The sequence below is a fragment of the Mesoplodon densirostris genome, chromosome 19 (assembly GCF_025265405.1).
Source record: "Mesoplodon densirostris isolate mMesDen1 chromosome 19, mMesDen1 primary haplotype, whole genome shotgun sequence".
Classification (NCBI taxonomy): domain Eukaryota; kingdom Metazoa; phylum Chordata; class Mammalia; order Artiodactyla; family Ziphiidae; genus Mesoplodon; species Mesoplodon densirostris.
The window spans coordinates 5270608-5284220 of NC_082679.1; the positions used below are offsets into that span (position 1 = coordinate 5270608).

Below are 13613 nucleotides of genomic sequence, written 5' to 3' on the forward strand. Positions count from 1 at the left end.
CGCCTGCCGGCGTTCCAGGCGAAGATCTGGGCTCTCCTCGCCCCGCCCCTTGAACTCCGCCTCTAAACTGCGCCTGCGCATTTTTTTATGGAAACGGAAGCGTAGAGCTCGGAGCATAGGTCACACTGGAAAGCGTTAAGTTTCTCCTTTCTAAGTCAGTGCTGCGTGGTCCACCTTTCTCCACCTTCTGGTGTGGGCGTCACTACGAACCTTAAATCCCAGCAGCCGGCCCTCCGCCCCACGTAAATCCAGACGTCGCCGTTTACAGGTAGGTATGGTTTCCTTGAGTTTGAAATCGCTGAGGCCGGTCCACGTGTCCTTGGCTTTTCTACCTTTGGTCCAGGTAGACACCTCCATTCGCGACATTTTTCTGCTTAAAACCCTTTACTACCTCCGCCTTCCCATTTAAAATCCTCTTCGCCGAGTTGTATTCGCGCCCCGCAGCCTCGCCCTCTCGGCCCCCGGAGGGCAGCGCCGGCCGCCCCGCTCCCGGAGAGGCCGCGTCCTTCCCCCGGTCCTGGGGTTCTGGAGAGCCCGCCCCTCTCTGGAGACCCCCTCCCTCCCTCCCAGCCCCCCTGTCCTCGCGTCTCCTCAGGCTGGTGCTTCTGCTCCTCTGGCCTCCCCTTCCTTGTCAGCCCTTCCCCTCACCCCGCGTTGGGGGAGGTGACCTGGGCCAGCCTTGTGACACCAAGTGGTCTTCGGGATCAAATTCACCTCCATTGGAAAGTTGGCGGGCATCTTATTCCGCCGCCATCTTTCTGAGTATGTGCGGGAGGGGAATCAGGGGAAGCTGAGACGGAGCGACTGCGAGAAAGGAAAGAATGTGTGCGAACCGATGGGAACGTAGAGGATGGCTGAGGGAGTTGTAAAGAGGTAGTAAAATGAAAGCGATTATGCCTCGAAAGGAGCTGGTGAATACAATAGAGAAGTAATTAAAAAGGCCGGATCTCCAGGGATTGGAGAGCAACATAGAGGGGCTCTAGATCAGCGGTAGGGGGCGGCTAACAGCGGTGAGGCCCTTCACACAGAGAGTCCAGGACAGGATGAAAGGTGGAACAGTGGCCTTCAGAGCATCATGGTGCTGGAAGAGAAATGGAGGACGAACGGTGACAGGAAGAGCAGAGGAAGCAAAAAGAGAAGGCTTTTTGCCTTCTCCCCATTGTCTCATGTTCGCCTGGAGGAGAGATAGCGAAATGGGCAAATTGGAGGAGAGCCTGTAGGGGTCTGCAGCAGGGACATGGCAGCCAGTGTGGGCTTCAAGATGAGCCGCATGAATGGTGTGCGCATCTCTCTCTTGTGGGCTCAAGCGGTGTGAGGAACTGCTGCAGGTTATGTCTCAGTTCTGGCTGGAGCACCTGGAATTGGTAGTTGTGGGGTGCATTATGGTTTGAGGTGCCAGAATGTCTTAGCTCAGGTTCCCTGGGACCTAGCTGCTGAGACTGAGGTTTCCATGTATTGGTTTAATTGGGTATTTCTTGATTATATGTGAGGAGGAATGAAGGCAGTGGATTTAGGCAGAGAAAAACATTTTCCTCCAATATGAGAAGTGTTGGGTTAACTAAGCCCACAGTGGTCATCGGGTGCAGTAGGATGGGTGACTTGTCCTCAGGGGATGGAGCTACAGGGTGCCCCACGGCATCCACTCCACAAGTGACTTGCGTTGGTCTTTTGGAAGGTCAGGAGTCATTGTGCAGTTTTTAGAGTAATACAGGGAAAATTTCAGAGATCATTTTGTGGGTTACCTTTGGTTTGTTTGTTTTTTTTTTTTTTTTTTAGTATTTTGGCTTGCAAATGGAGAAAGTTTTAGATGTACTATGATAGTTACAAAAGAGAATTTGGTGTTTCCTTGGGAGGTGTTGGGGCCCCCCGGGGCATGTGCATCATTGGAAACATCTTTTTATTTATTTATTTATTTTTGCGGTGCGCGGGCCTCTCATTGTTGTGGCCTCTCCCGTTGCGGAGCACAGGCTCCAGACACGCAGGCTCAGTGGCCATGGCTCACGGGCCCAGCCGCTCCGCGGCATGTGGGATCTTCCCGGACCGGGGCACGAACCCGTGTCCCCTGCATGTGCAGGCGGACTCTCAACCACTGCGCCACCAGGAAAGCCTTTTATACGTAGTTTTCGGAGATGACAGTGTTTGGTCTGTGTTCACCACGGTGAATGAAAATATGGCGTTTTGCTTCTAGTGGTCCCTTGGGTGTCTTCGTATGTAGTTGTCCCTCAGGCATGATTTATTTGGGTTGGAATGTTTTCGGATATTTTATAGCAGCATTAGTGGATCATTATGGATTTTTTTCGAGACTGTGTTGGACCCTATGAGAGTTTTCAGAAGGGAAATTATGAGTACTAAGCTTCAAGTGGCAGATGATTTTTATGAGGGAGATTCTGCTAGGTGTGTTTCTGTGAACAGAACTTGAGAGGGGCCACTAAGTTCTTTGATGTAGGGAAAGATTGTACCACGAAAGAGAGGCCCAGCAGCACCACAGTGATCTGTAGTCCAGACGCTCATCCTTGGCAAACTGTAGCTGCTACTTGCTGGCAGCCAGGCCGGTTGGTTCTTCTACTGTCCTCTCCCTACCTGTCTCAAACACACAGATACACACACACACGCACAATACAGAGAACACAGAACTCTTGTGCTTTGTTGGTGGGATTTAAAATAATGTAGCTCTTATTGAAGATAATGTGGAGGTTCCTCAATAAATTAAACATAGGACAGGCATACAATCTGAAACCCACCTCTGGCTAGATATGCAAAGGAAATGAAATCATTATACTGAGGGAAATATATGCACTCCAGTGAGCATTAGTGCATTGTTCACAGCAGCCAAGATGTAGAAAGAACCAAAGTGTTTGTTGACAAGTGAATGGATTTAGAAAATTCATGTCAGCCATAAATGATGACATTATTATGACAGAAAAAGATAGACATTTTATGTGGAAAGTAGAAATGTCAAACTCATAGAACCATAGAGTATAGAGGTTGCTAGGAAAGGTTGGGTGGTGGGGTAAATGGGGAGATGTTGGTCAAAGGTTACAAATGTTCAGTTGTAAAATGAATAAGTACAACACGTACGCCTAATGTCTGTTGTGCTATCGTTAATGATAGTGTGTTTCTATACTTGGAATGTGCTGAGAGAACATCACTTAAGTGTTCTTTTATTTATGCATTTATTTATTCATTTATTTTGGCTGTCTGTGGGATCTTAGTTCCCCAACCAGGGATCGAACCCAGGCCCACAGCAGTGAAAGCACTAAGTCTTAACTACTGGAACGCCAGGGAATTCCCTCACTTAAGTGTTCTAAATACACAGAAATAAAATGATAACTGTGAGTTGATAGACATGTAAATTCCTTTATTTTGATAATTTTTACACATCTGTCAAATAATCGCCTTGTATGCCTCATATGTTCACCATTGTTATTCATCAGTTATAGCTCTGTAAAGCTGGCAGAGAAGAAGAAAATGGCTGTGCTGAGCTTCCCACCTCTGAGTGGTGCTCAGCCCAGGCTTCCCATTAGATCAGTGAGGCATTCTGCATATACATGTTTTGTGCCCTCTGACCACAGATTCCTTTTCATAATGTCAGTGTGGAATCCAACCTCAATCGTATTTTAACGTGACTCAGGTGGTTCCAATCTGGATCCGTCACTGAGCATCAGGACTCTGAGTCCCCCCATTCCCAAGGGCTGAGATCTGGGCTGAGGGTGAGGGCTCTGCTCTGCGTGGGGATGGATCAGGGCTGGTCTGTGACCTGCAGGGGGTCGTCAGGTCCAGCTGAGGTGCCCGCTGCAGCTGGGTACATGAGGGCCTCACCAGGAGGGGAGGCTGATCTGAAGAAAGTGTGGGAAACTCACCTGTTGGTCTCTATGTGGGAGTTTACTGTCCTGAGCCCCTCCTGGGACAGTGGGCAGCAGAGGACTGTCTGTTCCACATGCTGAGGGCTTCCCTGTGTGTGTGGCTGTGACTCAGGAAGGGGGTGTGTCGATTCTGAGCATTAAACAGCATCTTTTCCACTTTCAGGACAGACCTCTAAACATTCATTTTGTCTAAGGAAGAAGCCCTTAAGAGGCGAAAGAGGAAAGAACTGGAGTCTGCAATGGCTCTTTCTCAGGTAAAGTCATTTTCTCAGTTGATTTCTCTGTCTCTCCTTCCTATAATGCCCTTCTTTGGACTCCCTAATCTTCTCTGACTCTGCAGTATCCTGCTTGACAGGTATTAATGAAAGTCAAGTATTAATATGCACAATACCTGGGTAAAATCTGGAAGTCAGACTAATTAGGGCAATTTGTTCTGACCTTTTTTTTTTTTGGCTACACTGCATGGCTTCTGGGACCTTAGTCCCCGACCAGGGTTGGAACCCATGCCCCCTGCAGTGGAAGCGCAGAGTCTTGACCACTGGACTGCCAGGGAAGTCCCAAGGGTGTTTTATTCAGTCATGAAATTTAAAGTTTGAAGTCAACCTAAATCTCTGGCAGTTGGAAATTCTTTTTTTTTTTTTTTTTTTTGCGTTACGCGGGCTTCTCACTGCTGTGGCCTCTCCCGTTGTGGAGCACAGGCTCCGGACGCGCAGGCTCAATGGCCATGGCTCACGGGCCCAGCTGCTCCACGGCATGTGGGATCCTCCCGGACCGGGGCACGAACCTGCATCCCCTGCATCGGCAGGCGGACTCTCAACCACTGTGCCACCAGGGAAGCCCTGGAAATTCTTTAAATCACTTTCATCACCTCCGTTCCTCAGAGGTTTTCTTTTCATTTTGTTGGTTTTATCCTTTGACACACAGAGGTTTTTACCTTTGATGCACGTAAGGTTCCAGCTTCATTCCTTTGCTAGTAAGGTATCTGGTTTCTCAGCAACATTTGTTATTGAGACTGTCCTTTCCTCTTTGTATAGTTTTGGCAACCCTTATCATTACATTTTCCATATATTCCAAGGATTATTTGGAATCTGATTTCTAATGTGATCCATTGGTTTATGTATGTGTGTTTATGCCAGTACTACATCATCTTGATTACTTTGTAATACATTTTGAAATCTAAAAATGTCAGCCTCCAATTCCTTTTTGAACCATTTTGGCTATTTGGAGTCCCTTGAGATTCTCTAGAAATTTTCACAAGATTTTTTTCTATTACTGCAAAAATTGCCACTGAAATTTTAATAGGGATTCCATTGCATCTATAGAACATATTGGGTAATATGGTCATTTTAAGAATCCTAAGTCTTTCAATCCATGAGTACAGGGTGTCTTTTAATTTATTTGTGTCTCCATGGACTTCTTTAAATAACGTTTAGTAGTGTTCAGAGTACAAGTCTTTCACCTTCTTCACTAGTATTTCCTAAGTATTCTATCCCTTTTGATGGTATAGTAAATAATATTGTTCTCTAATTTTCTGTTTTTTTTTAACAGAAAAAATTTATAAAAATATAACACTCTTTAACGTTAGAGTGAGAAACACCTTTCTAAACATGATATCAGGCCACCAGAAACCATAAAAAGGACTGACAGATTTGACTACTTTTTTAAACATAAAATTCTATATGGCAAAAAGTACTAATACAACACTAAAAACTAATAACGAATTGCACGGTTACATGATAGGCAAAAGTATAATCATACATACACAAACATACGTCTACATGTATATATACACCACATATATATGATATATATGTATATGTATCAAGGTGTACATACCAACATAAAGTTCTCACAAGCCAAAAACAAAAAGATAATCACCCCAGAAGAAAAATATGCAAAAGACAAAAATAGGCTTTTATAAATGAGAAATAACAAATGTCAAGTATTATAAGATACCCTACACTTCACAGACGATAAAAGAAATCCAACTTAAAGTAAGACAATTTTTTACAGATCATAAATCACATTGGCAAAATGCTGACAATGCCTGCATTTGTGAAGGTTTGGAGAAGGGGCATTTCTATGTGCTGTTGGTAGAAACTGAGTACAGCCTTATCAGAGGGCAAGCTTATCAATACTTAAAATGTGTACTACATCATAATTTTATAATTAAAATGTCATAAAAAGACATTTCCATTTTGATAATTAAAAACAAAAGGAAAGGAAGAGAGAAGCTCAGTTTTGTGTTAAGTGAGTTCATCCATCCTGTGCCATGTTCTATACACAGTGAATGTATAGAAATGTGTATAGAAATGCAACTGATTTTTGCGTGCTAATTTTTTTCTGCTGCAACTTTTCTAAAGTTGTTTTTTGAAGTAATAGTTTACTCGTGGAATTGTTTTGCTTTGTACATATACAAAACCTTGTCACCTACAAAAAAGATTATTTTATTTTATTTTTTGATTTGGAGAACTTTTTTTTCCCTGTCTAATGCCTCTTCTGCTTATTTCTACTTTCATTTCATTGTGGTTAGACAAGATACTTTTCATGATCTCAATCTTAAATTGTTAAGATTTGTTTTGTGGGGCATCCCTGGTGGCACAGTGGTTGAGAATCTGCCTGCCAATGCAGGGGACATGGGTTTGAGCCCTGGTCCGGGAAGATCCCGCATGCCGCGGAGCAACTAAGCCTGTGCGCCACAACTACTGAGCTTGCGCTCTAGAGCCTGCGAGCTAGAACTACTGAGCCCGCATGCTGCAACTACTGAAGCCCATGCTCCTAGAACCCGTGTTCCACAACAAGAGAAACCACCGCAATGAGAAGCCTGTGCACCACAACAAAGAGTAGCCCCCGCCCGCCGCAACTAGAGAAAGCCCTCACACAGCAGTGAAGACCCAATGCAGCCAAAAATAAATTAATGTAAAAAAAAAAGATTTGTTTTGTGGCCTAAGATGTGGTCTGTCATAGAGAACGTTTCACGTGTGCTTGAGAGGAATTGTTTTGTTCCTGTTGGGTGCAGTGTTCTGCACATGTCTGTTAGGTACAATTGTTCTACAGTGTTGTCCAAGTCCTTGGTTTCCTTATTCATCTTTTTGTTTGCATGCTAGGGTAAACCTAGGGTATTGAATTCTCATACTAGTATTGTGATGTTATTTATTTCTGTATTTCTGGTATGATTTGCCTCATGTTTTTGGGAGTTCTGATGTTAGAAGTACACGTTTTTTAATTGTTATATTTTCTTGGCAACTTACCCTTTTATCATTACATAATGTTTTTGTTTTGGGTTTATTTTGTCTGCTGTAATGTAGCCTCATTTGCTCTCTTTAAGATGGAATATCTTTTCCATACTTTCACTTGTCTCCTTTCCGTGTCCTTAGATTTGCAAACATTAGAAGTTCCAATTCTCTGACACACTCTTTCTTTGTCTCCTGCTGTTGCCCTCTCTTTTTCCTCCTGTTACTTTCTCTACTGCTCCCTGCTAAGGCACACTGTGCAGTGCTAAAAGACAGGAGCCCTGGGCAGCTCCCTTTACTCCACTGTTGTAATTTCAGAGGGAATGCATTGAGTGTTTCCTTCTGATCATGATGTTTGGTGAAATGTTCTTCCTTAATTACCATATTTTTTTTTCCATATTGTGTTTTCTCATGATTTTCAATTCTATGAGAAGTTTTAAATTTTATTAGTGTGATAATTCTTTTCTTAATATATGGAAATAATGTATAATACTAATACCTTTTGTTATTTTGAATCAATATTTCATTAGTGGGAAAAACAAACTATGGCTTTTGTTACTGCGTATCTGTGTACACTGAAATCTATTAAATTGTATTTATATTTTTGAATACAATTACTAAGATTGGAGTAAAAGTATTTTTATCATGTCAGTACCATTTAGTACCGTTGATACTTTTAAATTGTCCACAGAATGCTTATTTACATGAATAAAAATGAAAAAAATCATGTAAAAACGTTTCTTGAGACAATTCCTGTATTTCAGTAAATTGTGTGTTTACATGTGTATTGTAGAGTTCATAGATGTTCAAGGCTGTGGCTTTGATAACAGACATCACAATTTCATAACTATGTTTTACGTCTCTTTGCAGTTGAAAGTATATCATAAATATATTTCCTGGCCTTGAGTTTTTTCTACAATATTCTTTTAATGGTTTAAATAGTAGTAAGATTCCTAACATTTTATGTGCATGTGTTTGTGTGCCCACATGTATAATGACCGTTCATGCTCTTCCATCTTATTCACCTTGAACTTCATTCAAGTTTTCTCAGGGAACCCTCTGTCAGTGTACCTTCAACGGTCTGTTACTTAACTTTCTGCTGTTTTAGCTTTCATTCCACAGCTCAGACACGTTAGTTCAAGTGCTTTGCTGTGTCGCTTCTTAGCTTCTTGACCTAAGTTGAGTTTCTCAGAGTGTCTCTGACAGTGTTCTCCTGAAAGATGGGAACAGATCTTTCTAATGAGCTATGATGTTTACAAAAAGTTTTTACCAATGAAGCATTTAGAGTAATGCTTAATATATAGGAAATATTCCCATACCTTAAGTCATTGCTATTCTTATTCATTGTCATTTAATATTTTCACTTTTAAAAAAATCCACTGTGGACTTTGTCATCTCTCTTTTTTTTTTTTTTTAAACTGTTGACTGTGCCTCGCGGCATGCGGGTTCTTAGTTCCCCAACCAGGACTGAACCTGTGCTCCCTATAGTGGAAGTGTGGAGTCTTAACCACTGGACTACCAGGGACGTCCCAACTTTGTCATCTCTTGAGATGGCAGTCATACTGTAAGTCATGTAGATATAGAATATCTCTCAGTGTGTAAAACACAATATGTAACACTTCTGCATAGCCAAGCCATTGTTGACTTTTATTTGTATTTCATGTATTGTCCACAAATATGAAAAGTCCACATTAATTGGAGGATATCATAATTTTATGAAAAAGCATAAGGAATTAAAATTAGAGACCCATAATTTGCTCCAAATACACTTAAGTGGATCTGTCAGAGTATATACTTTAAATGAATTGATCCTTACCCCTTTCTCCTCTTCTCATTTTTTTGTGAAAATAAGAACTCTCCTCACGGCCCCTTTGTGAAATGTGTTTTCCTTTCAGGAACAGTTGACATTCAAGGATGTGGCCATAGAATTCACTCAGGAGAAGTGGGAATGCCTGGACTCTCCTCAGAGGGCCTTGTACAGGGACGTGATGTTGGAGACCTGCAGGAACCTGCTCTCCCTGGGTGAGGATAACTTCCCTCTAGAAGCTGGGATCTGCTCTTGGGTATCTTGGCATTTTTTCTGTGTGCCTCTTGGGAGCCCCTGTTTTGCTTGACTGATCTGAAATCCCTGTTGACTTGGACATGAAAAGCTCCAGCTTGTGGCATCAGAGGTTTAAAATTACCTTTTCCTTTGATGATCTGTCCATTTTGTGATCCATGAAGGGTCGTTCCAGAACTTAACTTATTTATAATTCCCAATGGCAAATGCTTAAATATACTCAGTTTCCTGTTTTCTACCCAGGTGCTTTCAATTTAGGAGTTGTAGGAAGTGAGCTTCATTTCTGCATATTATACTGTTCCTTGTATATTCAGAAGGAGGCAAGCAGTGGGTGAATTTTTGAATTATTTTTCTAGACCCATCAGTAATGTCCTCAATCCTTAGCTGAACAAAGAACTAGGCTTCTAGAAAAGTCACAGCAAATTATGTTTCCTTCCTATATGGCAGAATTTCTAGTTCTCATCTGAATGTTTTACCCATTTTGTAGCAAGAGAAGAGTGCTGTGTTGTGGAGAGTGATGTGGATGTGCTTGAGGATGTATCAAAACGTGAACACAAGTCATAGCTAAGAGGGGCAGAGGGGAAGCCTGGGTAGTCATAGTGTTTGTGAAACTCCCCTCATTGGCTTGATCTATGGAAATACAGAAATGTACGTCTTGTTGTGACTGCTGAGTGTAAAGTTTTCTTCTTTGTGATTTATCACTCTGTCCTTCAACATGTGAAATGTGTTCCTTCATCCTCCACTGGTACTGCACCTCCTACAGAGAGAAAGGCAAAGTCTTTATCATGGCCTGGAACACTGCCCTCTGGCTCCTGTGAACCCCTTGGTGCCTGAATTTGAGGAGCATGAGGTGGGCTCTTTTATCAGGGTCTCTTTCCCCTTCATCTGTCCTTCAGGGCATGATTCCATTGGATGCTCTGTTTTCCGTCCATATAGAGAAGAGCTGATGCCTCAAGACTCTAAATCCCTAGACCTTTCCCATTTCTATCCCCATTTGATATTCTTAGAAGACCCAAAGAGAAGATGGGAAAACGCTAGCTGCTCTTTGATTCCGTCTGGCACCTCCGAACCTGCATGGAGCTGTTTCAAGCCCTCTCTGGTTATGTAGATCCCTCAGACATTTCTTCTGTTCTGCTTTTGCCACGTACTTCAACGCTACGTCAGGCTGATTGGATCTTCTGTGATTGTATATTTTTGTTTTGTTTTGTTTTTGCAGTACGCAGGCCTCTCACCGTTGTGGCCTCTCCCGTTGCGGAGCACAGGTTCCGGACGCACAGGCTCAGTGGCCATGGCTCACGGGCCCAGCTGCTCCGCGGCACGTGAGACCCTCCTGGACTGGGGCACAAACCCGTGTCCCCTTCATCAGCAGGCGAACTCTTAACCACTGTGCCACCAGGGAAGCCCTGTGATTGTATTTTTAAAATTAATTAATAAATTAATTTTTTTTGCTGAGTTGGGTTTTTGTTGCTGCATGTGGGCTTTCTCTAGTTGCGGTGAGCGGGGGCTACTCTTTGTTACAGTGCGCGGGCTTCCCATTACAGTGGCTTCTCTTGTTGCGGAGCATGGGCTCTTGGCACGCAGCCTTCGGTAGTTGCGACACGTGGGCTTCAGTAGTTGTGGCTTGCGGGCTCTAGAGCACAGGCTCAGTAGTTGTGGCGCGCGGGTTTAGTTGCTCCGCGGCATGTGAGATCTTCCTGGACCAGGGCTCGAACCCATGTCTCCTGCATTGTCAGGCAGATTCTTAACGACTGCGCCACCAGGAAAGTCCCTGGATCTTCTGTGGTTGTTAGCTTAGGAAAAGTGTAAGGACAGTGAACAGAGAGATCGTCTTTTTAATCCCCTGTCTCTCATGGGGTGAATATGTGCATCTTTCAGGCTTTTAGTTTGGCATCTGTAGGTAGAGCAAATGGTTTCATCTCAAAGTCTGTAGTATCTGACACACATACCTTGTTTTTTTTTCCCCCACTCTTTTACTATTCTACTTAGGGAATGTATACTCTTCCTGAGTTCATAGTTTCATAAGTTTACTTGATTTTGCCTCTACAATTTGTTTTTGAAGTACATAGCCCTGGTATCTAAATTTTTATCCAGTTTCTTTGCTGTGATAATCTACCCTTTGTTAACAGACAACTCTTGGTGTACTCTCTATGGAATGTGTTTACTGGGTAACAGAAAATACTTGAACTGAGAATACTTTCCCTCATGTGTTGTAATATTTTCTTGCTACGAACAAAATCACCCCTCGAAGCTACTTAGTAGAGTGCTCAGCATGTCCTAGGGTATGAGACAGAAAGTATCACAAGAGCCTGACCAGTAAGTTTTTTCAGTTTTTGTTTGTTTGTTTGTTTTTGAATTTTATTTTATTTAGTTTTTATACAGCAGATTCTTATTAGTTATCCATTTTATACATATTAGTGTATACATGTCAATCCCAATTTCCCAATTCATCACACCCCGCCTGCCCCCCCCCCCCGCCACTTTCCCCGCTTGGTGTCCATACGTTTGTTCTCTACATCTGTGTCTCAATTTCTGTCCTGCAAACCGGTTCATCTGTACCATTTTTCTAGGTTCCACATATATGCGTTAATATACGATATTTGTTTTTCTCTTTCTGACTTACTTCACTCTGTATGACAGTCTCTAGATCCATCCACGTCTCTACAGATGAACCAATTTTGTTCCTTTTTATGGCGGAGTAATATTCCATTGTATATATGTGCCACATCTTCTTTATCCATTCACCTGTCGATAGGCATTTAGGTTACTCCCATGACCTGGCTATTGTAAATAGTGCTGCAATGAACATTGGGGTGCATGTGTCTTTTTGAATTATGGTTTTCTCTGGGTATGTCACAAATGCATGTCTCAAGGCCACTGTGAAAATATTGTTCTCATATATATATATATATATATATTTTTTTTTTTTTGCGGTATGTGGGCCTCTCATTGTTGTGGTCTCTCCCGTTGCGAAGCACAGGCTCCGGACGCGCAGGCTCAGCAGCCATGGCTCACGGGCCCAGCCGCTCCACGGCATGTGGGATCTTCCCGGACCGGGGCACGAACCCGTGTCCCCTGCATCGGCAGGCGGACTCTCAACCACTGCGCCACCAGGGAAGCCCTGTTCTCATATATTAATGACTCTTTTGGCCTCAGTATATGGTATAGGAATTTCTCCTAGCGATAACACTGTCCAAGTTCACATCCTCATATTTGTGAGGCTGTTGAGTAAACCGTTGTTGATGCCATATTTTTTGTCCCTTGTGTGCCATTGTTCATTCTACCTCAACACCTAATTTTTAAGCACTGAAATCAGAGAACTTACAAAGTAGAATGATACCTTTAATGATGAACCACCATTTGTTTTGTTTAATAGACTGTCTTCCCCACTGAGCAGTCCTGATACTCTTGTGGAACATCATTTGACCATATACACAAGAGTTCATTTCTGATGTCTCATATTCCACTGCTCTCTCTTGTCTCTCTTTGTGCCAGTACCACACTGCTTTGATTAGTTTAGCTTTGTCATAATTTTGAATTAATTGTGAAACCTCCATGTTGGTTCTCTTCCACCTTTTTTTCTGTTATAGAAAGTCTTTTGAGATTGTATATGAATCTTAGGATGGATTTATCTATTTCTTCAAGAAACACTATTGGGATTTTGCTAGGGATTGGGTTGTCTCTGTTGATGCTTTGGGTAGTACTGACATCCTGACAATATTGACTTCCCAGACAACAACTTGGAATATCTTTGCATTAATTTGTGTCTTTTCTAGTACTTTTCAGGTCTGTTTTTAGTTTACTGTGTGCAAATCTTTACCTTTTTGTATAAGGTTATTCCAAGTATTTATTTTATTCTAAATGAAATTGTTTTCTGACTTTCTTTATTGTTCATTGTTAATGTATAGAAACACAACTGACTTTTGCCTGTTTATTTTTAGATCTTGTAATTTTTCTGATTTCCTTCATTATTTTCTCGCAGGTTTATTTTGCAGAACCTTCAGAGTTTTCTACATATTAAATTATGTCATTTGTCAACAGAGAGAAAAAGTAATGCTCACTTTTTCTATTTGGATACCTTTTATCTCTTTTTCTGCCTCTTTGTTCTTTCTAGGACTTGTAGTAATATGTTTTTAGAAATAGTGATGGCAGGTATTCTCAACTTGTTCCTGATTTTAGAGGAAAAGCTTTAAGTTATTCACCACTGAGTATTATGTTAGCTGTAGGTTGTTAATATATGTCCTTTATTATGTTGAGGTAACTTTTTTGTATTTCTAGTTGATTGAGTGTTTTTATCATGAAATGCTGTTGACTTTTGTCAGCTGCTCTTTCTACATCAATTGAGATGATCATATTGTCGTTTTCTTTCATATGTTGAACGATCCTTATATTTCAAAATTATATGCCATTAGTCATGGTACATAATAATTTAAATGTTGTGTTTATTTTAGTTGACTATTT

General features: G+C 42.0%; 1 protein-coding gene and 1 long non-coding RNA gene across 2 annotated transcripts in view; both read left to right on the forward strand.

The window, feature by feature from the left end:
• The window catches only part of LOC132480792 (zinc finger protein 160-like), a 138481-nt gene that overhangs the window by 28411 nt on the left and 96457 nt on the right, over nt 1-13613 (forward strand). The gene's annotated exons all lie outside the window — the stretch shown is intronic.
• Nucleotides 96-10607, forward strand: LOC132480863 (uncharacterized). The gene is made up of 4 exons (XR_009530689.1): nt 96-268; nt 4027-4117; nt 8992-9118; nt 10372-10607. It is a non-coding gene; the product is annotated as an uncharacterized LOC132480863 (long non-coding RNA).